The sequence below is a fragment of the Callospermophilus lateralis genome, chromosome 3, assembly GCF_048772815.1.
Source record: "Callospermophilus lateralis isolate mCalLat2 chromosome 3, mCalLat2.hap1, whole genome shotgun sequence".
NCBI classification, from domain to species: domain Eukaryota; kingdom Metazoa; phylum Chordata; class Mammalia; order Rodentia; family Sciuridae; genus Callospermophilus; species Callospermophilus lateralis.
Window position 1 is genome coordinate 102,100,303 of NC_135307.1, and position 22,835 is coordinate 102,123,137.

The 22,835-nt window shown below is 43.5% G+C and overlaps 1 protein-coding gene and 1 pseudogene across 12 annotated transcripts in view; one reads left to right on the forward strand and one right to left on the reverse strand.

Moving 5' to 3' along the window:
• The window catches only part of Tcf12 (transcription factor 12), a 351,984-nt gene extending 347,484 nt beyond the window's left edge, over positions 1 to 4,500 (forward strand). For all 12 annotated transcript variants that reach the window (XM_076850834.2, XM_076850837.2, XM_076850836.2 and 9 more), the window contains one exon: positions 908 to 4,500. The gene's annotated coding sequence lies outside the window, so the exon portion shown is untranslated. The remainder of the gene's footprint in view (positions 1 to 907) is intronic.
• A 16,924-nt stretch (positions 4,501 to 21,424) lies between these two features.
• On the reverse strand, positions 21,425 to 22,223 carry LOC143394763 (large ribosomal subunit protein mL42 pseudogene; annotated as a pseudogene).
• Positions 22,224 to 22,835: the final 612 nt, after the last annotated feature.

Below are 22,835 nucleotides of genomic sequence, written 5' to 3' on the forward strand. Positions count from 1 at the left end.
TATAAATAAAAGGATGTCAGACATGGCAACATGCCTAACCAACTACTCAGGAGGCATCTTGAACAACACAGTAAGACCCCATCTCAAAATACACATACACACATACACAAGAATTTGCCACCAATATAAAGCCAAATAGCTTTGAATCCCTTAGTTCTCTATCCTGGAGCATAACTGTGTCAATTAATAGTACTGTGCTTATTGTTTAGGAAGGAAGTGAAAATTAATATTCTTCCTCAACTAGTTCCATCATAAGTGGTTTAAATAAAGTAGCTCCTTTTATTTTAGGTTTCACTCGATGTGATTTTAGTTACCCAGTTAACTGTGGTTCAGAAATACTTAATGGAAAACTTTAGAAATAAACAATTTATAAATTTTAAATTGTGTGCCATTCTACATAATATAATAAAATCTCACTCTGTCCTGCCCAAGATGTGAATCATCTCTTTCTCCCCAGTATCTACACTGCTTGCTCCTTGCCTGTTAGTCACATAGTAGCCATCTTGATTATCAGATCCACCATCTCAGTATTGCAATGCTTATTTTCAAACTTTTATTTAACAATGGCCCCAAAACACAAATCTTCATTTTAGTATACTGTTATAATATTGTTGCTCATCTCTTACAATGCCTTTATTATAAATTAAAATCTATCATAAGTATATATGAATAGAGGAAAACAGTGCCTCCATTGAGGCTCTTGGAAGATAGCCTTCTCAGATAAGGTAGTAGGTGTGGGGGTGAGACTGATAACCTATAAGAACGAAGCTCATTTGTAAGTCAGTTACCAGACTACTAGTGTAGTGCAAACATTTCTGTAAGTAAAGAATACTGACTTGTTTTAAGAGGATGGTGTTTATTTTTAACAACTATGTACTCACTAGTACTTGTTCTCTCCCTGCCACAGTTCCAGAGTTATCAGTAGGCTAGATAGAAGGTGACCTCTCCTCATAAGGACTTGGACAACTCAGATTATCTGAAGACACAAACCTGACAGGAGGGAGAAGATAAAACAAAACACTTGAAGCAAGAAACTCAAATGTAATCCTATGATCAAAGCAACTGGTGAACACTTCCATCAGAAGTGAAAATAGGAAGCTCATCGGATAGAACGTCAGCCCAAGAGATGTTTGCAGCATATCATTTTGTTGCAAGCAGCATGTCGCTTCTGCACAATCAGAGACTGTCTCGATCTCTCCACTCACCGTGGAAGTTGCCTTGTGCCTAAACTGAATTGACAAATGCATTGTAACTACAAATTTTATTTATTGTTATGGAACTGTAAGGTCTACATATAAAGGGAAAAAGTTAAATGTGGAAAGCTGATGTATACTCAGCTGATGCCAGCATTTGTTAAAGCTGTTCACGTGCAGAGAACAAAGCAGTGACAACCATTGGCCCTTAGCATTCCCGGCATACCTGTTAGTGTCTTAAAAAGGAAGGGAAAAGTCTTTTGTTGCCCTCTCCTATCCTTTTGCCATATGAATAGTGTTTTCCATGAAATAGGAAAATATTACTTGATATAGCATTTCTCTCGCTCTCATTTTTTCATTCATTTTTATTTTCTCTTCGTGGGTGTTATACTTGATCTTTGAATCTGAGTAGTTTATGGTCACAGTCCGGAATTCTCCATGCAGCCCTGTGTGCTCTGCACATCCATCTTAAGCAGAGACTATCTGTGACCATAGCCTTGCTAAGATTTTAAAAGGGGAAATTTCACCCCCTAGGTTTTCCCCCCAAGTAAACATTGCTTTATTTCTAATAATAACCAAGACTTTTCAAGCTTCTAGGTTTCATAGTAAAGCTTGTAATAATAGCAAGAAGTGTAAATTACAAGGGAAGAATCTACTTTTTAGAAATTGCTTTGTTTTCCAAGCAGTAAGTACTACATAATATAGTACTTGTAAAGTGTTAGCTGTAAGTAAGCACAAGATACGTTTAAAATACAAAGATGATTTTTCAGGCTGTGATTATGGTGAACAAAACAAAACCCAGTAGTCGCCAAGGCAGGTAGTGTGATAAATGAACACACCACTCTGAGGCTAATTACCTAATGGAATACAAGAGCAATGGTCACCCATGTTTCCTTATCCGAGCCTTTATTTCTCTGTCACTTGGATGGCTGGTCAGTGGGGAGGAATTCAGAGGGTGATTTAATCAACTGCAAACCATCTGCCCCCATCCCAAGAAGAGGAGCCAGATTAGCATTAAACCAGTATGTGTCAGCCCTTTGTAATACTGTGCACTAAGGCACCCTCTGTCTCTAACCCTTAGGAGTTGTTTTTAAAGTCATAGTCATCACGCTGAACTTCCACGAAATCTGTCTTCCACCACAACCACCCTGGGAGAGAAAAACATGCTAAACAAGGTTGTCTTGGCTTAGTAATTCCTTATAGCCAGTATCAACAATGGCAATCAGCAGACAGAAGAGAGATCCCAAATCACTATGTAACTTAAAGATTTCTGTTAATTTGAAAGAACAAAAACAAGTAAGACAGAACTGCAGATCCTCCAATCAGGATGATTCCTAACAAATCAGCTATTTGTGAACTTGGTGGACTTTTTGGTTACCTTAATTTGCATATATTCTCCAATTACATCAGAATCTATCTGTGGCCTTGTTCTTCATTTCAGTGTTAATCAGCTAAACAGAAGTTGTTGCTTATGATGTGTGAGTGAACATATGCCACTGCCTGGCCTTTTTTCTTCGGAGCTTGTTGTCTTTTTCGCTATATTAGACTTTGCAGTATGCCCAGAAGCTTTCCTTCATAAAATAGAAAGAAAAAAACATTTGGCTTATTTTTCACTGTAGCTAGTCTTTTATACAATAATCTTGTAAGAAAATTTCTTGAATTCTAAATATTACTCTTTCTAGATTTTTGAAATCGAAAGTTTTCAGTAAAAAGTTTCTTACTTTATTTTATTATATTAGGTAGTAAAAATGTAGGGTTATTTACCATAACCTGTTCATTAATATCAGAAATTTACAATAGCATTTTAAGACCATAGTAGGATTCTAGCATACCGTGTAGTACCTATGGAGTATTGTAAGAGCTACTTGTTCGAGATGAATTGCTTCTCATCTTGTTCTCCAGTTTCCATTGTTGGTTTATTGCAGATTTGTATCCTGTGTCAAATTCAAGGTATTATTGATAAACCTTTTCAACCAGCAGCAAGAAGTTCAAAATTTTTTCTGTCACTGTAACAGAAAACACAATATGTATATAACATTTATGTAGCAATAAATGTGCCATCTTTTTTTTAACATAGTAAACTAGTGAGTTTTTTACATTCCTTTTCCCCACATAATAATGTATTGCTTTCTTTTCTCTATCTCATCTTTCCCAGAAAGGCTTATGTGCTTTTCCTGTCTGCATAATCTGCGTTTTTCTGAGAAACAACAGTAAGACATCAGTGGACTGGAAGAACTAGAGTGATATCTAGCTCGTAGCTTCTCCAGGTTGTGCATTTCTCTTATACTTTCTACTGAGAGTGACCTTTAGCCTTTATCTAAAGGTTGGACAAACAGCAGTTAGTAGCTAAAGAAAATCTGCTCTTGTAGATGTGGAGGGAAATGAAGACAATGGAAGGACAGGAGTGAGGCTTCTCAAGTTAATATCCCTTAAGGCACTTTTACATTTCTCATGTTCTAGTTTTTAGCACCACCACCCCCCACCAAAAAAAAAAAAAAAATCCTAGTGATTATCTAGGAGAACTTCATGTCAATCAAGAACCAGAGATAGTGACTTTGTAGAGGGCCTTTGCTTAAGCAGCCCAAGGATGGTATCTGACCTGTTAAGATTGGTTCTCTGAATTTTGAATGTGCTTTTCACTTTGGGGGCCCAGCAGAGGATTTTACTTTATATTGTGGGATTCAGTAAAAACAAACTTTTTTGGTTTGATTTTACACAAAATGATAAACTAAAAAGCTCCACCCAAAAAGAAAATATACAATGTTAGAGCTGAAATTAAATCTGGAGATCATCTAGTACAACCACCTCGTTTATAAATTTGTAAAAACTAAGGCTCAGAAAGGTCACATCTCCAAGAGCACAGAATTAGAACAGATCAAAACACAACTTGTCATACAAACCTCCATGCATTTACTTTCTCTTCTTTCTTTTTACAGATGTCTAGACCTAACTATTCTGGCTTTATTTTCCTCTATTTGTTTCCATTCATGTTTCTTCTAGCTCATACTTTTTTCTTCCCTGAAAACTCAGATTTTAAATAAATATCATGAGAGGGCTGTGTGTGTGTGTGTGTGTGTGTGTGTGTGTGTGTGTGTGTGTTAGAAGTTGAAAGTGTTGGTTTTGGCATCAAACAGTCCTTGATTCAAATCCAGATTCAACATCTAATTAACTCCATTTCCTTATCTGAAAAATGGAGATACTTACAAGACTTGTTTAAGTACTGAATGAAACAATGTATGGAAAGCTCTTACCATGATACCTGTCATATAATAAGTACTCAATAAATGATAAATATTTTTTAAATAAATAGTATTATAACCAGCTCCTGGGATGATTCCTCTTTGGCCACCGTATAGAGGTAAAGGGTAAATTCCCAGAAAATGTCAACCACTCTTCATAGGAGTGGATGATGTTCTTTTATAGCAATCTGATGAAACATTACATTTCTTTCAGTGACCTCCCATGGCTTCATTTTAAGTGGATATATATGGTAAATGATTAGAAAATATTAAAATGTGTTTCTTTAAAAAAAAAAAAAAAAGATATGTATGAGCACACAAACACTCATATTGAACCGTGTTTCAAAAGAAAGCACATGCCTGTGATCCTGGTACCAAAAAAAAAAAAAAAAAAAAAAAAGAGCCAGTCATGCTGTTAACAGCTCTTCTCAGTTTGGGTTCTCTGGAGGCTGATTCTAAGATGGAGTTTGAAGAACAAAGGATTATTAGAAGTACCATGAGAACAAAAAGGGAGAAGAAATGGGAGTAGGCAGGGACCATGATGTAGGTCTGATGTCTCTAAAAAAGAATAGGGGAGAAGAGGACTAGGTAGAGTCTCAAACAGCCAGCAGCTCTGAAAAAGGCCTGGGGAAGTCCAGTTGCAGGCGGCAGAAGGGACCAGCACAAATATTGCCCGTTAAGAAGTCTTGTGTTGAGTAGTTATGGCATGGTACCAATGTTCCTGGTTTGGTCAGGCATTGGTCGAAAGAGACTTGGGGAGACTGAGGCCTGTTAGAACATGGCAGCAAGGTGCTGCAGCCAGAGACTGACAGCTCAGTACATTTACCCATGGGTTATACTTGAAGGGAAGCCTCAGAGATGCATCTTCATAATTTCCAGCAGTACCTCACTGCTACTTCCTACAAAACTAGCAAAACAAAACCAAAGACACTTCTTCTAAAGTCCTTTGGAATTAAATAGACCTCAGCAGGTTGGTGAGTGCTCCAAAAATTGAGGTTCTTTTCCTTCTGGCATTCCACAGTCAAGGAAACCTACACATACTGTCTGAAAGAATGAAATCCATTCCTCATCCCTGGTCTCTGCTGTGAACATATGCAGTCAGGGTACAACCCCTCTATAGGTGCTGTGTTTAGTTTTCTGGTGTTCTCTTAGGACACAGTGACTCCCTGCCTGCCGGGAATTGTCCTCAGCATCTTTGTGATGATCTTAGACTTAGGAAGTCCACAAAGTCCTCATCATTTAGGGGTGTTTTCCTGTGACTGCACCAGCCCCAGCGGCTCTTCTGCACTATATTGAGCATATGCATAGAAAAAAAATTTCCCTGTGTTATTTTTCTTTCCCTCTAATCAATAATTGTCATAAGACACTGAAGAAGGGTTTTTTTCCTCTCCCTTTGACCTCGAATCCCTCTGAATTGATGGCGGGGTCCTGCCTGCTGAAGGTCTCCATTCTCACTTTTGAGGGTCAATGCTCCCCTGGAGAGGTCCCCAGCTAACGTCTTTCAGAAACTCAAGTCATTTTGACCTTAGGCATGGCAAGCACGATGCCCAAGTCCTCCAAAGTCTATGAAAATGTTTGCAACGTGAAAAAATATTATGGTACCAAAGACAAAAAAAACTACAAAATTAATTTGGAAAATAATTACAAAATTCATATAAAATTGTTTATAGTAAAGTTACTATTTAATATAGGACTTGAGCTTATTTTAACAGATTGAGCTAAACTAAATTAGGTATAGAAGAAATGTACTCAACACAATAAAAACCATATATGAAGTGGGCATTATGGCACATGCTTGTAATCCCAGTGACTCAGAAGGCTGAGGCAGGAGGACTGCAAGTTCAAAGCCAACCTTAGCAATTTAGCAAGACTCTATCTCAAAAATTTAAAGGCTGGGGATATAACTCAGTGGTAAAGCACCCTGGGTTCAATTCCCACATCTAACATAATCCATGGTGAAAAGCTGAAAGTTTTTCCTCTAATATCAGAAACAAGACAATGATGTCCACTCCCACTACTTGCATTCATCATGGTACTGGAAGTCCTAGACAGAGCAAAGAAAGGCATCCCTCGTGAAAAAAAGTTATATTGTCCCCATTTGCAGGCAATACTCTTGTGTAGAAAACACTAATGACTCTACCAAAAAACAACTAACATTCAGAAAAGTTGCAGGATACAAAATCGATCTACAAAAAATTAGTAGTATTTCTATATATACATTAACAACAAATTATCTGAAAAATCAAGAAAATTACTATGTTTACAGCTACAAAATGTAAAATATTAATCAAGAAGGTGAAATATGTATATGCTAAAAATCACAAAACATCAATTAAAGAAATTGAAGAAACAGTGAATGGGAATATATCCCAAGTTCATGGATTGGGAGAACAAATATTGTTTAAAAAAAAAAAAAAAAAAGTTCACACTACCAGTAATGATTTGATCTTAAATGTCTTCTGAAGTCCATATGTTAAAGGCCTGGTCCCAGCTGATGGCACGGTTGGGAGGTGGCAGAAACATGAGTGAGTGGGGCCTACTTGGAGGAAGTTGGTTATTGGGGATGTGCCCTTAAAGAAGGTAGTAGGACCACCTTCTCTTTTTGCTTTCTGGTTGCCATCAGGTAGGTATCTTCCTCTTCCACATGCTCCTGCTACCATGCTGTGCTATCCCACCACAGGACCAAAAGTAACTGGGCTAACTATGGACCAAAACCTCTGAAACTATGAGCCAGAATAAATCTTTCCTACTTTTAAGGTATCTCAGGTATCTTGTCACAGCAATGGAAAGCTAACTAACAACCTAACCAAACCAATAGAGTCAATGCAATCCCTATCAAAATTCCAATGACAATTTTTTAAAAAATAGAAAAAATGATCCTAAAATCTGAATGTGATCACAAAAGATCCCAAATAGCCGAAGCCATTTTGTGTGGAAAAAAAAAAAAAAATGCTGAAGGCATCACATTACCAGACTTTAAAATATTCTATAAAGATATAGTAATCAAAAAGCATGGTGGTCTGGGGTTATGGTCCAGTGGTAGAGCACTTACTTGCCTAGCAAATGTAAGACACTGGGTTCAATTCTTGGCACCACATAAAATAATAAATAAAATAAAGCTATTAAAAAAAAAAAGCATGGTACTGGTATAAAAACAGACACATAGACCAGTGGAACAGATAGAGAGACCAGAAGCAAATCCACACATTTACAGTTAATTGACTTTTGACAAAGTGCAAGGAACACAATGGGAAAAGAACAGTCTTTAATAAATGGAGATGGGAATTAGATATTCACATGCATAAACCTTCATCTCACTTCATAGACAAAAATTAACTTGAAGTGGATGAAACACTTAAGTAGCCAAAGGAAAAACAAATATATCAAACTATAAAACTCTCACAGCAAAGAAAATAATCAACATAGTAAACAGACAACCTCCAGAATGGGATAAAATATTTGCAAACCATACATCTGATAAGGGTTAGTATGCACACTACATAAGGAATGTAGCAGCAAGAAAACAAGATCTGAATGGACACTTCTCAAAAGATGAAATACAGATGGCCATCAGGTACTTGGAAAGTGTCCAGACAACACTACTCATCAGGGATAAACAATTAAAACCACAAAGAGATATCACCTCACACCTGAATAGCTAGTATCCAAAAGACAAAATGTATTGGCGAGTATTTAGAGAAAAAGGAACACTTTTGCACTGTTTGTGGAAATGTAGATTAATACAGCCATTATGGAAAACAGTATGGACTTGCCTCAAAAACTTAAAAACTTAAAACTGGGCATGGTGGTAAGGGCCTGTAGCCCAAGTTACTCAGGGAGCTTAGGCAGTAGGATTGCTCAAACTCAGAAGTTCAAAGCCAGTCTGGGCAACAATAATGAGACTCTGCTTTTTAAAGAGGAAAGAGGCTGGGGCTGTAACTCAGTGGTGGTGCATGCTTACCATGTGCAAGGGCCTGGGTTTGATCCTTAGCACCAAAAGAAGAGATACATAGATGATAGATAAATAGATAGATAGACAGATAGATAGTATAATCCAGCAATCCCCGCTCATGGTTATCTATATAAAGAAAATGAAATCGTGTGTTAAAAGATGTCTGCACACCCACGTTCATGGCAGCATGATTCACAATAGCCAAGAGATGGAATCAACTTAAAATGTCCATCAACAGAAGAATGGATAAAGAAAAAGTGACACATATACAATGAAATATTATTCAGTCTTTTAAATGAAGAAAATCCTGTTATTTGTGACAACATGAACAAACCCGGGGGGTGTCATGTTAAGGGAAATAAGCCAGGCCCAGTAAGACAAATACCACGTGATATGCACAATCTATAAAAGTTGAACTCAAAGACACAGGAAGTAAAAGAGTGGTTACCAGGGACTGGGGTGGGGATAGGAGATATGCTGGTTAAAGGGTACAAAATCTCAGAGAGGGGGAAAAAAGTTCGTCAGATCTATTGTACAACACTGTGACTGTAGTTATTAACAGTGTGTTGTATTCTTGGAAATTGCTAGTAGATTTTAAGTACTCTCACCACAAAAAAAACAAAAATAACTATATAAGGTAATACATATGTAATTTGTTCAGCTGAACCATTTTACAATATGTGCATATTTCAAACATGTTATATGCAACATATATACACATTTTTTATTTTTTAATTAAAATGTTTAGGTGTATTTTTATGATATAGGATAGGGCTTCCCAAGGTCTTAAAACCATCCTTTTTCCCTCAATCCTAGAGCCTTTTATCACTGTTCTTGATAGTTTCTTTAGGGAAAAAAAACTTTGTCTTTCTTTCTGGAGGCTAGGACGATCACTGTATCCCTGAATATCTAGCCTAAATAACCCAAGAGACAGCAGGAATATTCTAGAAGATCTAACCAGACCTCCTTTCTCCTGCTCTCGGGGTGAGAGCTTTCCTCGCCCTGTCCATACAGCCCTGTGAGCTATTTTGCTCCACATTTCCTGGCCCAACTCTGGGCTGTGGATTTTCTCATGGACAATCAGATTCACTGGACCTATGTGGAAGTCCAGGGCTGGGAGCAGGCTGTGTCAGGGCCTCTGGTTAGCAGGCAGGAGGGATCACCTTACCCTGAAATGGCGCCTGGCATCTGCCATGATGGTTTTTCTCTGTCTTCTACGTATTCCCAGCAACCACATTTGCAGCTCAAAGTAGGGGATACTGTTCCCAAGCAGCCCAAGAAACTCCAACCCCTGACTACGAGGGCCTGCCATGTGGGGACCACACCCACCCAGGAGGCAATGGGCAGCAGGTGCCCCAGAGGATCACCTTTTTTCTTCCAGACACCACCCCCACCAGGCTAGAAGCCCCACAGTACCACCTGGATGCCCACTTCATTCTCATTAAAGCCTGTGCTGAAAGGAGCGGGCGTGTTTTTCAGATTCTTTCAGCAGTGAGTTATTGATCGACACTGATAGTGCCAGGAGCTTGATCTCACCCCGAACTGGCAGAGATTAATTAGTTTGATTCCCAAGCATAATTCCTAATTAGGCACAGGAAGAAAGGAAAGAAAACACAAAGGAACTATTCTTCCCCAAGGACTGCTGACCTTCTGTCCAGGAGCGGAGAGGGAGGAGCAGGAAATTGGAGGAAACCAGGTAAACAGGCCTAGCACCTGGATGTATCCTGCCTCATCCACGCCCGGGCAACCGGCCCACAGGCACAGGCAATGCCCAAGATGGACTTGTGCCATCCTGCACTATCTTCCAGGGAAACAAGTGCTTCATCTGCTTGCTTTACTCCCTAAGGAGGCACAGGAAAGGCACAATTAAACAGGAAGCTTTGAAGTGCCTGCTGGGCCACCAGGGGTTGGGGATGCCAGCAGACAACTGGGCTGGGGGAGAAAGGTTAGATGGAGAGGGGGTGGTTGCCCTAAGACTTGAGTAGAAATACTGAAAGTAACTCTTTCCTGCACCTGGGAAGCAGGAGCCATCTTACTCCTTACTAACATTTTCTAGACCTTTCCAGCCAGAACCAAATGGCGCAGATGGCTCTTCACTGATGGTGGGGCAGGCTGGAGAAGGGACCTGTGACTTAGCAGCTGTGAGAATTGGCCAATCAAGCACTCTGAGCTTCAATGTCCTCTTCTGTGGAATGGGAATAATAATTTTGCTAGCTTACATGATGGTTGTGAGAATTCACTGAGGAATTCAGAGATACATGGTACATAGTAGGCACTTGTAACCCTCCTAAAGAAAACAAACCAAGGAAGCAACAAGTTTTTTTTTTTTTTTTTTTTTAATGATGAGCTGAAGACTTCCTCTTTATTTACTAGCACATATTTAATGGACTATGTGTCAATCACATGCTGACTCTAGCACCAAGATCAACTGCCTGAGGAAGACTGTTGAATTGTAGGGGGTTGCAAATAGTGTGACCAAAGAAGTCAGTGGACTTCAGTACAGAACAGTAAGGACTCCTGGCTGACTGTTGGGCTGGAGTGCAGTCACGACTGCCTGGGAAAATGGACACCACTTTGAACCTGAGATGATATTTCTGACCAGGAAACAATTTTAGAGCAATGGCTTGCTGAGGAATTCAGAAGCGGCTAATAAAACATTGGGAGACCCTGCTATCTGCAGTAGGGCCAATGAATGTCAACAGATGGCAATCATGTCTTGCCTAGTCACTACCCACTACCCCACACCAAAATGGGTCACCCACCCACCCCCTTCAATTCTCTGTATTCAATGTCCTGATCCAAATGAGCCAGCTACAAAAAGGTCAATTATAAAACCACTTGGGAAATCTGAACACTAACTAGATACTTCATACATTAAGAAACTATTGTTTCTGTTTTTAAATGTGATATGTGACTACATTTTCCTAAAAGCCCTATCTTTTAGAGATAAGATACTGAAGTGCTTACAGACTTGGCCGTGCCATCTGGAACTCACTTCATACGCTCCCGTGTTGGGGGAGGGGGCTGGTGAGGGGCTTTAGATGAAGCAAGACGCCTCAGGTTGATCATTTTTGGAGCTAGGTGACAAGTATGTGGGGATTTGTGATTTCTACTCTTGAAAACATTTGAGATTTTTTCATTATAAATGGTTGAAAGAAGGAAGAAAGAAAGAGGGAGAAGAAGGAAAGCAAGAAGTGAGGGAGGGAGGAAGGGAGGGATGGAAGGAAGCAAAGAACTGCTCAAAGTCCCTTTGAAACTTCCCTGCCCCCCATGTCACTGGGAGTGGGAGGCTGGCTCCTGCTCAGCTACAGCAATGAGAGCCATGAGGACTCAGGAGAGACTTTGAAGGAGCAGCCCCAAGCCACAAAGTCGGTGGGGAATCAGCCTACGACATGGAGAGGGACAGCAGGGTGGGTCGGGTGGCAGAGAGAATCACAGCACAGGTGGTACCAGGTGACATCAGGTGGGGAAGGGAGAGGGATCAGGAGGGGGACATCAATAGCTGTGGAGACGGTATTAGCCCACTTCTCGACCTGGGGAGGGGTGGCAGGGCAGATGGGCTCCAGAAGGGACCTGCTCTGGGAAGAAAGTGAAGGAGGACAGAGCCTGTGGGAGCCCTGAGTACGAGACGCCACCCCTCAAGGCGGTCTCTGGTCTGAAAACAGGAAGGGTCCTCACCACTGGCAGCCCACAGATGACCTGGTCCAGGTGCTGGGTCTGCCACAAAGCTACCCCTTGGCCTGCCACAAGTGCCCCTAGCCCTGGGTTTCCCTGAAGCTTTCCCAGAGGCTCCCAGCAGGGCTGAGGTGGAGGATGCAGCCCGAGGTCCAGCCTTCTTGCCAGAGGAAGGGCTGTGTCCAGAGAGCTGCCTGCTGGGGCGGGGAGAGGAATGTGTGGCGACGGGTCCAGATCTGCCCAGGGAGGCCAACCAGTGTGGGGAAAGTAGGTTTTGCAACAAGCTAGATGATGTTAAGTGCTTGGGGGGCCTGGGAAGACCAAATGTTTAATATTTGGAGAAAAGGCTGTCTAAACAAAGTAATTAGGAGGCTCCTTTGTAGTGATATGAAAGAGATGGATTGGGCCCCTCCAACATCAAAGGACAGCGATACAATGGCTCTGGTGGGGGAGGGGAGTGCCTGCAGGGCGCGTTTGAGGAGGGCTTTGAAGCCCCAATAAAACTTTATCCCTCTCATTTAACACACTTCCTAGAACTTCTCTCTCAGAGGAAGGTTAGCCTCCCCCAAAGCCACTTTTCAAAAGCAACGTTTGCCGCTAGCCCCGGGAGAAACCACTGAGCCTGCCCTCCTCTGTTTACCTCAGGAAGAACACAGAGTATGGACTGTCCCCTAGTTCAGGATAAACTGAGAAGAGGCTATCAGGGCCAGCTGGGGTGCAGTCCTGAGGGCCTGGCTTTCTAGCTAACACAACTTGGTAGTGGGGGCAGGAGGGGTTCTGCTTCTGCCTTCACTAGCTGGGTAACCCTGAGCAAATCACTGATCCTCTCTGAGCATATTTTGCCTTGCTTGTCAAATGCAAGTGAAAATCCCTTAATCACATGGGCGTGGGTGTAGATTCAATGGTGGCAGGTGAGGGGGAAGTTGGAGGAAAGGAAACAGGAGGATCCTTCAGATGAACCCTTATTGGGCCCTAGAAGGACTACACCATTCAGAGCAGGGAGCATTTCCCCAGCTCCAGGCAGAGTTAGCCCTGCATTCTCTGTGCTTCCCATGTCCCCCTGGTTGGGCCTCCCAGAGTGGGCCCTGCTGCAGACCTATCCTGGGCTAGCCTATTGAAACACAGGAGGACTTCTGAAGTTGACTTAACCCCCAAATTCAGTGATTCTACATTTCAATTCCCACATTTTGAAGTGTTTATAGGTAACATGAGATGAAACTGGGGTTTCTTTTTAAACAATCTTTTAAAAAAATGTGGTAGATGAAACAAAAATGTCAGAATATTGATAATTATTGAAAGTGGATGAAGATACATGAGACTTTATTTTCACCTACTTTCATGTATATTTGAAATTTTTTATAATAGAAAGTTAAGGTATGAAAATAAAATACATTTCAGTCTCTTGTAACTCTGCCTCCCTGCTGCCTGGAGCTCAAGTAGAGTTGGTGGCACATCCAGCTTCTCCCCAATTCTTTTACCTGAGTGGCAGTTTTGTTGGGGGGGAGGGGGCTGAGGAAGACAGAGACCAACATGTGCCCTTGAGAAACTACAAATGCTCACCAGGGTGTGTGCACCTGAGGAGAGAGCAATGGACTTAGTGGGTGTCTGGGGAGAATCCCATCTGACTGTCCTAGGTTTGGTGTGTGCATGGACCCAGGAAAGGGGTCTGTTTTAATGTACAGGGGGAGGGGACTCTGGAACTGGGGCTCCAGTCTGAGCCCTGTCCCTCTGTAGGCTGTATGAGTGGGAGTCACAAATGACTGCCCCTCTGAATGGGGGAGAGCTTAGGGCCAAGTCCTCCTGCTCAATGAGACACAAGGGAAGTGGGAGGCAATGCATAATCCTGGGAACTTAGTGACTCCAGCAGACAAGGGTCTCCAACCGTTTAAGGAGAAATGCATCGTTCAAATAAGAAGGTATTTCTGCCATCTATTGCTGCATAAACCTTCCTCCAAAACTTGGCAGTTTAAAATAGTCACACATTTTCGCTGGGCAACATGGTGCACACCTGTGATCCCAGGGGCTCCATAGTTTGAGGCAGAAGGATCACAAGTTCAAAGCCAGTCTTAGCAACTTTAGCCAGGCCCTAAGCAACTTAGGGAGACCATATCTCAAGATAAAAAATAAAAAGGACTGGGGATGTGGCTCAGTGCCCCTGGATTCAATCCCTAGTACAAAAAAAAAAAAAAAAAAAAAGCCACATGTTTTAATATTATTTCTTACAGTTCTGTGGACCAGGATTCAGCTGGCTACTCTCCCACTCCATGTGGTATCCGCTGGGGCCCCTCATTCATCTGCACTTACATATTGGCTGGCAGATCCAAGAAAGCATTCTTCACGCATCTGGTGCCTCAATGACTCTCTATGTGTCCTTTGTCTCCCCTGGATGTTCTGTGTAACCCAGCATGGTGGCTGGCTTCCTCAGAGAACATGAAAGAGAAGCCCAGACCCTGAACTGGCAAAGCCACATTTTATTGGACAAGGTGAGCCCCAAAGCCAGCCCCAAATGAAGGGGAGAAGCAGAGCCCCCTTGAGATTGGAGAAGGGGCAGGCATGATCTTCCAGGGATGAAGAGGCCATGGACAGTCATGCTGGAGGTGATCAGGCGTTCAGAGTATTTCTTCCCAGCCTAAATGTGGTCTACCTGCTGAGCCTGTGGGGTGTAATTGCCACTGCTCCCAGCCCCCAACTCCCACCAGGCCATGAGGAAAAGTAAATTACCATCAGGCAAAATAAAATAACTATTGAGCAAATCATGGAACTCAGCCCAATTCAAACACATTGGTCTTGCCTTCCTGGTTGGCACAGGTTGTGTTATACCTATTCAATATCCATGTACTTTACTTCTGGTAACAGATCTTCAGGAAGACCCTTTATTTAGTTATTTATTTTTTTGTCCATGGGGTCTGATCCTGCTTGGTAGCCTAAGAATATATGATCCACATCTGCACTACCCAGTGACTCACTCCCATGATTATACTGAATGGTTTGGGAATGGCAAAGGAGTAAATCAGAGCCAATAAAGTTTTGTAATGTTTTCTGGAAAGAGACTTTTTTATTTGTTTGTTTGTTTAACCAGGGATTCAACCCAGGGCCACTCTACAACTGAACTACCTACCCCTTTTATTTTTTGAGACAGGGTCTTGCTTCGTTGCTTAGGCTGACCTTGAACTTGTGATTCTTCTGCCCTAGCCTCCTGACTCACTGGGATTACAGGCATGCACCACCACACCCAGCTGAAAGAGACATTCTTTATCTCTCTGGACCTGAATGATGTATTTGTTTCCATCATCTTCCATCTTATTACAACGTATAGCCTCAGCCAGAAACCTCTGGATAGGTTTTCCTGCATCTGAACTTGCCCTCTCTATTAGAGTTCTCCAGAAAAACAACCAATAGGTTATAGAGATTTATTTTAAGGAATTGGTTCTTTTAATCATGAAAGAAGCCAGAGAAGAATGGATGCTGCACTTTACTCTGAAGGCCTCTGGGCAGCAGACCCTGGGAGAGTTGACATTGCTTGGGGAGGGAGATAAGTCTTTTGTTCTATACAGACCTTCAACTGCTTGGTGAGACACACTCACATTATGAAAGACAATCTCTTTACTCCAAATCTACTGCTTTACTGTTAATCTTATCCCAAAACACCGTCATAGAAACATCCAGAATAATGTTTGACTTCAGATCTGGGTACATAGTCCAGCCAAGTTGACATGAAATAACCATCATATCCTCACTGTCCATTCTCAACATAGCAACCAGAAATAATACCATAAAAAAGTATCATCAAATCATGTCTGTTCCGTGCTCGAAACTTCCTAATGATCCTCGTCTCATTCAGAGCAAAGCCAAAGTCCACTCAGCCATGCTCTCCTGGCCTCTTCCCTTCCAGGAGCCTTCCCCTGAGTCACTCCCCCGGAGCCTTCAGCAGACAGTCTTTATGCCTGTAGTTATGTCTGCAGGCATGTCCTTCCCCAAGGTCCATGCAGGGCCAGGCACCCACACTGACCACTGATTTTATGTTGCAGTCCCACATACTGCTGGGGGTCCCCACCTGCACCCCCATGGAGGGCTTCCCAGGCCTCCTTAGAGACTCAGCAGCCTTCTGTTCATACCCTGCAGCATGGCTAAGCAGGCTAGTCTCCAGCTGAGGGATTTCACAGATAGTGTGTAAACTAGGGAACCCTCCCTGGTGGGCACACCCATATTCTCCCTGGGGTCCTAGATACAGCCCTGCTCTCAGTCTGCCTGATCCTGGAAGAAGTCTCACTTTTCAACCCTTCTCCATGCTCCTCTCTGCAGCCAGGAGGAGGAAGCCTCAGCCCTTCTCTGGGAGCTTTACTGTGGTCTCTCAGTCCTGGTGGCCATGCTCTACCCATGTTTCTGCCCCATTTTGTGACACCTAACCTGCCACTGACTCCTTCCCATGACAAACCTAAATTAGGAACCTAAGTCTGCAGGGAAGACTGCTTACACGGTATTCCTACTAAAAAGCAGAAATAGCACTTCTTAGCTTAGAGAAGCAGATCGATTTAAACATGGATACAGATAGGAGCCATGAAGTTTTCTCATTGAATAAAGGATTTAATTATTTGGACTAACTCAATATGTTGGATTATTTATACTAACTAAACAAATTAGGTTTTTTTTTTTTTTTTAATTTGAGTGATTCTCCATTTTTCTCAGAGACTAACAAGACTACAGAAAGCAAGATGGGAGGATTTTTTTTTTTATCTTTATTTGTTCATTTATTTTTATGTGGTGCTGAGGATCCAACCCAGGACCTCACACCTACAAAGCAAGTGCTCTACCACTGAGCCCCAGCCCCAGCCCCAAAATGGGAGGATCTTTAAATGCCAGGCTCTCCCTGTCTCCTGTGGGTACCTCTGCACCTTGCTTGGGAGACACGGGGAGTCTGGCTAAGACCACCAGTTGGTTGGTTCCCTGAAGAAAGGGACATGTCATGGAGAACTCTGTGTCTTTTCTGCCAACACATGGGTCTATAGAAGGCAAGTTCTCTTCTTTTGAAGGTGAATGTTTATTAAAACTATGGAGTTGCATTGGTATGGTTATCAATAACCTACAGACTTGATTCAGGTGTCACTGTTTTTCCACTAATGTCCTTCTTTGGTTTCATAATCCAATCAAAGATACCATGATGCTTTTTAGCCTGTTTCCCATCTGTGACTGGGTCTCCATCCTTCTGTTTTCTCATGACTTCTGACACTTTGAGGAGTACTGGGCAGATGTTGTATAGAATGTCTCTTGACTGTGTTATTTTCTCATGCTCAGGGTTATGGATTTGGGGGCTGAGAACCACAGAGGTGAAATGTCCTAATCACATTCTGTGAGAGGTGCATGGTACCAATGCGGCTTGTCACGGCAGGGTTGACCTTGATTAGGTGGGTAAGGTGATGGCTACCAGCTTTCTCCTCCATAGAGTTACTTTTCTTCCTTTCCACATGCTTCCCTGAGAAGGCAGTCAGTTGTCCAGCTCTGCTCCAGGGCAGGGAAATTATACAGCACCTCTTGGAGGAAGGAGCACTCACATTTATTCTTTGGAATTTTTCCATACGGCAGATTTCTCACTTCTCCCGTATTCTACTCATAAGGCTCCATTTCTCACCTGTAAAATGGGGATAAAACCTGTATCCACCAAAGAGGGTTGTTAGAACATTTAAATGATGTGACAGATGAAAAGTTATGATCAAGAATGATCCAAAGACGTATCAAACTATTTGCAGGAATCATTTAATCCTGGGCCCATTTTGCATGCAGCTGTCATATTTGTGTCTTCCCAGCCCCCAGTTCCCTGGAGAGGGGCTGTTGGGGCCAGGTTGCTGTTGCCTGCTCTCTGTTCCTCTTGAGAGCCTTCAGAAGGGAGGTCTGGAGAGAAATTGCCAAAGCACAGCAAAGGAACAGCTTTCAGGCCAGACAGGGAGTTGCCTGGAGAAGACCCTGAGGAGCTCGCTGAGATGTGAGGTTTTGGTGGAAGATGATAAGAACCAAACACTTGAGGAACCGCCTTGGAGACCAAGGTCAGAAGACTAATGCACAGAGGCGCTCAGCAATTATTGGTTGATTGAATAGTTCAACCAGCCACTAAAGATAGCACACTGGACCGGGAACCAGTCTGAGTCTTGTGTTCCAGATTTATTTTGTTGTTGTTCACGTGTGTGTGTGTGTGTGTGTGTGTGTGTGTGTGTGTGTGTGTGACCCTGAGCAAGTTATTTAATTTCTTTGGGCTTCAGTTTCCATCTGTGTAAGTTGTAAAGAGGTTGGGGAAGGACCGGCGACTGGGTCCAGGCCTTAGATGGGAGCCGCTAACTCCAATTCCTCCTTCTGTCCTGCCACTTTCCAGGACACAGCTGATTTTTGTAACTCCTTAACTTGATATCAAAGCTCACGCCGCACGCCCGGTGCTTATCCAAGGACAGGCACTGTTAGAAACTTTGCCTTGTGTACAGTAAGGCTGTTGCAATATTTGTTCTGCTTGTCTTTGCTCTGTGCTTCCTACACATGTGCCCTTTGTTTCTCTTCAACATCTGTCCCTGACTATTCTCATCTTATGTTTGTCCTCAGCCGTTGAAAGGGCTGTATTTGTTTGAATTAAAAATAAGACCACCGAGTGGGCTTCCCGGGTGGGGGTTGGGAGGCAGCCTTGGCCATCCTGAGGCTAGATCACAGCCTCCCCCTCCCCCCAAGTGTATTTTTAAAGTAGGAAGGGACACCCCAGGATCGCTGTGCCTGGGAGAGGAAGACAGCTGTCTCCCTGTAACTCATGTCCTGAACGTGTGGATTCCCGGGTGGAAATGGGGTCAGTGGGTTGGGAGGAAGCACCCAGTCTGGGGAGGGAGGTCACCAGGCAGGAAAGGGCTTTGCAGAGGTGGGGGTGGGGGGGTAAGAGGGTGATGAGTTATTTTTAACATTTGATTTGTTTTTTTCAACTGGACTTTTCTTCTGGGCACTCTCTTTCCAGACCCAGGCCGCCCCTGTTGGTGGCTGTGGGTGTCCGGGGTAGATTCCCGCTGCCAAGCCCTCCAGCTCTTCCCTCCCCCACCGGTGTTCCACCTGTTTCTACCACACCCGGCCCAGCAGACCTTCCACTTCCAGCGCCAGGGCACCACCTGCTGCCAGAAATTGCTGTGACATCGGGGGAGGGTTCAAAGTGGGGGCTGTTCAGGTCCATGGTGCTGAGGCCACAAACCTGGTGGCAAAGGATCAGTCAGAAGAAACTGAGTCGTCCACGGGTCTGTACTCTGCTGGGGGTGGGAGAAAATGGACCCACAGCTCTGCGGGTTTGCCTCCTGGGGACGGAGCACTGCTGGCCCAGGCCACCTCCCACCCCTGGCACTTGACCCCATCTTTCCATTAGCGCCCAGGCTTTGGGACAGCCTTGCCCTCGTGAAGGGGAGTGAGAGAGCCCGAGCTGAACAGTTAAGAGAGGCAGCTTGGAGCCTCCTCCCCTGGGAGCCCCACTTGCCCTCCCTCCAGTTCCTTCTTGCTGGGGCCACCAACTTACCACCAGTAACTAGGTCCTGGTCTTGTCCCCCATGCCTTATTCCCTGTCCTCTTCTGCTAAGAACTAAGTCTGGGTGCCCATCTTCCAGGGGCTGGAGCCCCATTTCCTCAGTTTGCTGTCTCCCAGGCTGCCTCCTCCCTCCAGCCCGTGTGGCCTCTGGGCTCCACGCCTCATGGCATGACCATGGTTAATGCACCCACAAACCCAGAAGGCTCAGTGCCCGCCCACAGCTTATACAGCCCATGGGAACATTTCCATGTCATTACAATCAGAAGGAAGAAAGACTTTTGGTTGCAAAAAAATGTTTTAATATACAATATTAGCAATTTACTTTTAAACTAACACAGTTCTAAATATTTTGATGGAGAAAGGGGTCCATGAAGGCCAAAGTGACCAGGGTCCAGGAAAGTCCTAATGTGGCCCTGGGTGGGGCCATATACCTGGGAAGGCATCTGATGGACATCACGCTCCCTCGGCCGGCCTGGCTAACAGGCTGGTGAAGGCCAGGTTCCCTGGACATGTCAGTGATGGGATTCTCCTTAGAGAGCCTCATGTGAATTCTTCACTTTTTATTTCCCCTGTTAATAAAAATGTATGATGTTTACATTGTCAGAGAACAAACAGAACTATGCTTGTGTTCCACGTCTTACGAAATGGGTCTGGTGTGCTCTTGGCTGTTCCTTCATGTTCCTGGCAGTTACAGATTTGACCCCCAGTGGAATGCAGGGACAGTATATCAGGATGTCTGGGGTGAAGCGAGTGGCTCACCCCTCCGTGGCTGTCCTCTATCTGGCAGGTTGATTTGTCTCTCTGTAATCCCTGCTTTGCCTTTCCTGCTGGTCTTCCTTCCATGCCCAGACCTGCCCCTGGGCTCTGTTTGTCTCCACCCCCTTCATATGTCTTCTTTCTTCAGGCCACCCCTTCCCATGTGGCCTCAGTCATAACAAAGTGCCTCAGACAGGGCAACTGAACAATAGAAACCTATAATCTCACACATGTGGAGGCTAAGAGACCAAGATCAGGGCGTCCATAGAGTGTGGCTTCTTCTGAGGCTTGGAGATGGCCGTGCTTCCCAGGGTCTTCACATGGTCTTCTCTGTGTGTATGTTTGGGTCCTAATCTCTTCTTATAAGAACACCACTCATGTTGGATCAGGGCCTACTCTAATCACCTCCCTTTAACTTAATTACCTCCTGAAGGCAACCCTACAAGTTGAAGCTCAGTGGTAATGTGTTCATCTAACATGTGTAAGGCCCTGGGTTCCATCACCAGAACTAGGCAAAAAAACCCAAAAAACACAAAAAACAAACCCTGTCTCCAAACAGTCACATTCTGAGGAAGTAGGCGCTAGGACTTCCAGAAATGAATCCAAAGGGGACACAATTCGGCCCACACACGAAGAGCTGGGAGGTTGCTGGCTAGGCTGATGCTAAGGGGTGAAGTGCCACTGAGCCAGCGCAGCATGGAGACCAGGAGAGAGGAGATGGCCTAGGGGCAGTTCAGCATGGGAGGACCAGCAGCCAACCCCTGAGAGGGTTGTCTCTTGATGCTTATGAAATAGCTACCGGCACTGGGAAGGATCTAGTGCTCTTGATGTAAATGCACTTTTTTTTTTTTTTTACTTGAAGTGTGTAATAGAAACCCTTCCCTGGCCCCACTGAGCACCCCCATGCCTCTGTCCAGACTCTCCTGCCTTTTTCTTTTCTTTTTAACATATGAAAAGACATTTTATTTTTATTATTTTACTATATAACATATTAGTGATTATATCAGATTGCATTTTCTCAAATGGTAAATGAGATACCTGAAAACATTTTTCTTTGATTCTCCCAAGAATCTCAATATCATCTATCTTTTGGAGAATTCAGATTCTTACCATATCTGTGATACTGTCCATGAGGATATCAACGATGCTTAGTAGTAAAGAACATTTTGCTGGTTCCTTGCTCAAGACGTTCACCTTTTTCTTTAGCACCTGATCATGTGTTTCTTAATTATTGTGCACAGGATCTGGTTGAGGGATTGGTTGTGTGTGTTCATGTGGAATATCCATAGAAGGGTGGTAGCATACTGTCATCCTGCCATCAGATGTCAAAGCAAGCTCTACTTTGCAATTATAGTCATCTGGAAGATAAGAAAATGTAAATTTATAACAAACAACAGATAAAGCTTTTTTTTTGAACTGGAAATAAATGCTTCAGGAAAGTTCCCTTTGATATCACCCATTTTAATGCTGTTGCTGCCCAGGTGTTATATGATGATCAGATGATATGATGAAAGACATTCTGAAGAGCAACCACCCTTAAAATCTGCTTCTAGGCACGCCAATTTTTATTCCAGGAGACCTGAGTTGCCTCAATTTCGGTCCTGTGTTACACTGCCCTGCACCCTCCTGGCTGCAGAGTGCTCTTTTTTCTGCCTTTTTCAACCAGAATTTGATCTTTGTTCCAATAGTTACTCAATGGCCACAGCTCTAAATTCAAGAGGCGTTTCTGAAGAACCTTCTGGAGGTTTCTTCTTGATGCACAAGCCCAGTGTGTGCTTATCCAGTGCTTGCTGAACATTCTTGGAAGGAGCTAATCTCCCATGGGTCTCCCCTGACAGCACCCGGCTTGTTCGCCCCCCACTTCTTGCCCTGCCCATCTGGCCGATCCCTGCCCAAAGAAGTCACGTTCATTCAAAAAGCTTAAGAGGACAAGTGGGGAAAGTTAATCTTTCCAAAAAGGGATTAGTGCCTGTATTCCAAAGCCAAATGCAAATTAAAAAAGTATTTTTGAAGATAAAAATGCAGCTTGGCTTCGTCTGGCCTTCAGCTGCTCTCCCTCACTACTGTTCTAGGTTTCTGTGCTGAGCTAGTCAAGTAAGAAAAGATGAAGGATCACTTCTAAATCTTACACACTTGGGCAGCCATCCCTCTGGCTCTCCCCAAACACCCTGGGACCATGAGTCCATGCCTGCATCTGTCCTGGGTTGGAAGATAGCTGGGGAGACGAGGAGCTATCACTACTGTGTCATTGCTTGAAGGCAGGCCTCCCTGCCTGGGTCTCCACGTGTGGATCTACTGGGAGGGACACAAAATCCCAGCCTGATGGCCAGTTAGTCCTGGGCTACTTGCACAGAATAACCATGTTCTCCAAACTACCCTGAATGCAGAGTTTAAACTGAACAAGACATGCTCCTGGTTGCCTTGCCTTTGCTAACAAGATAACCAGACTTCTCTCTTGTCCTGTCTTCTTCCGGGAAGTTCCTGGAACA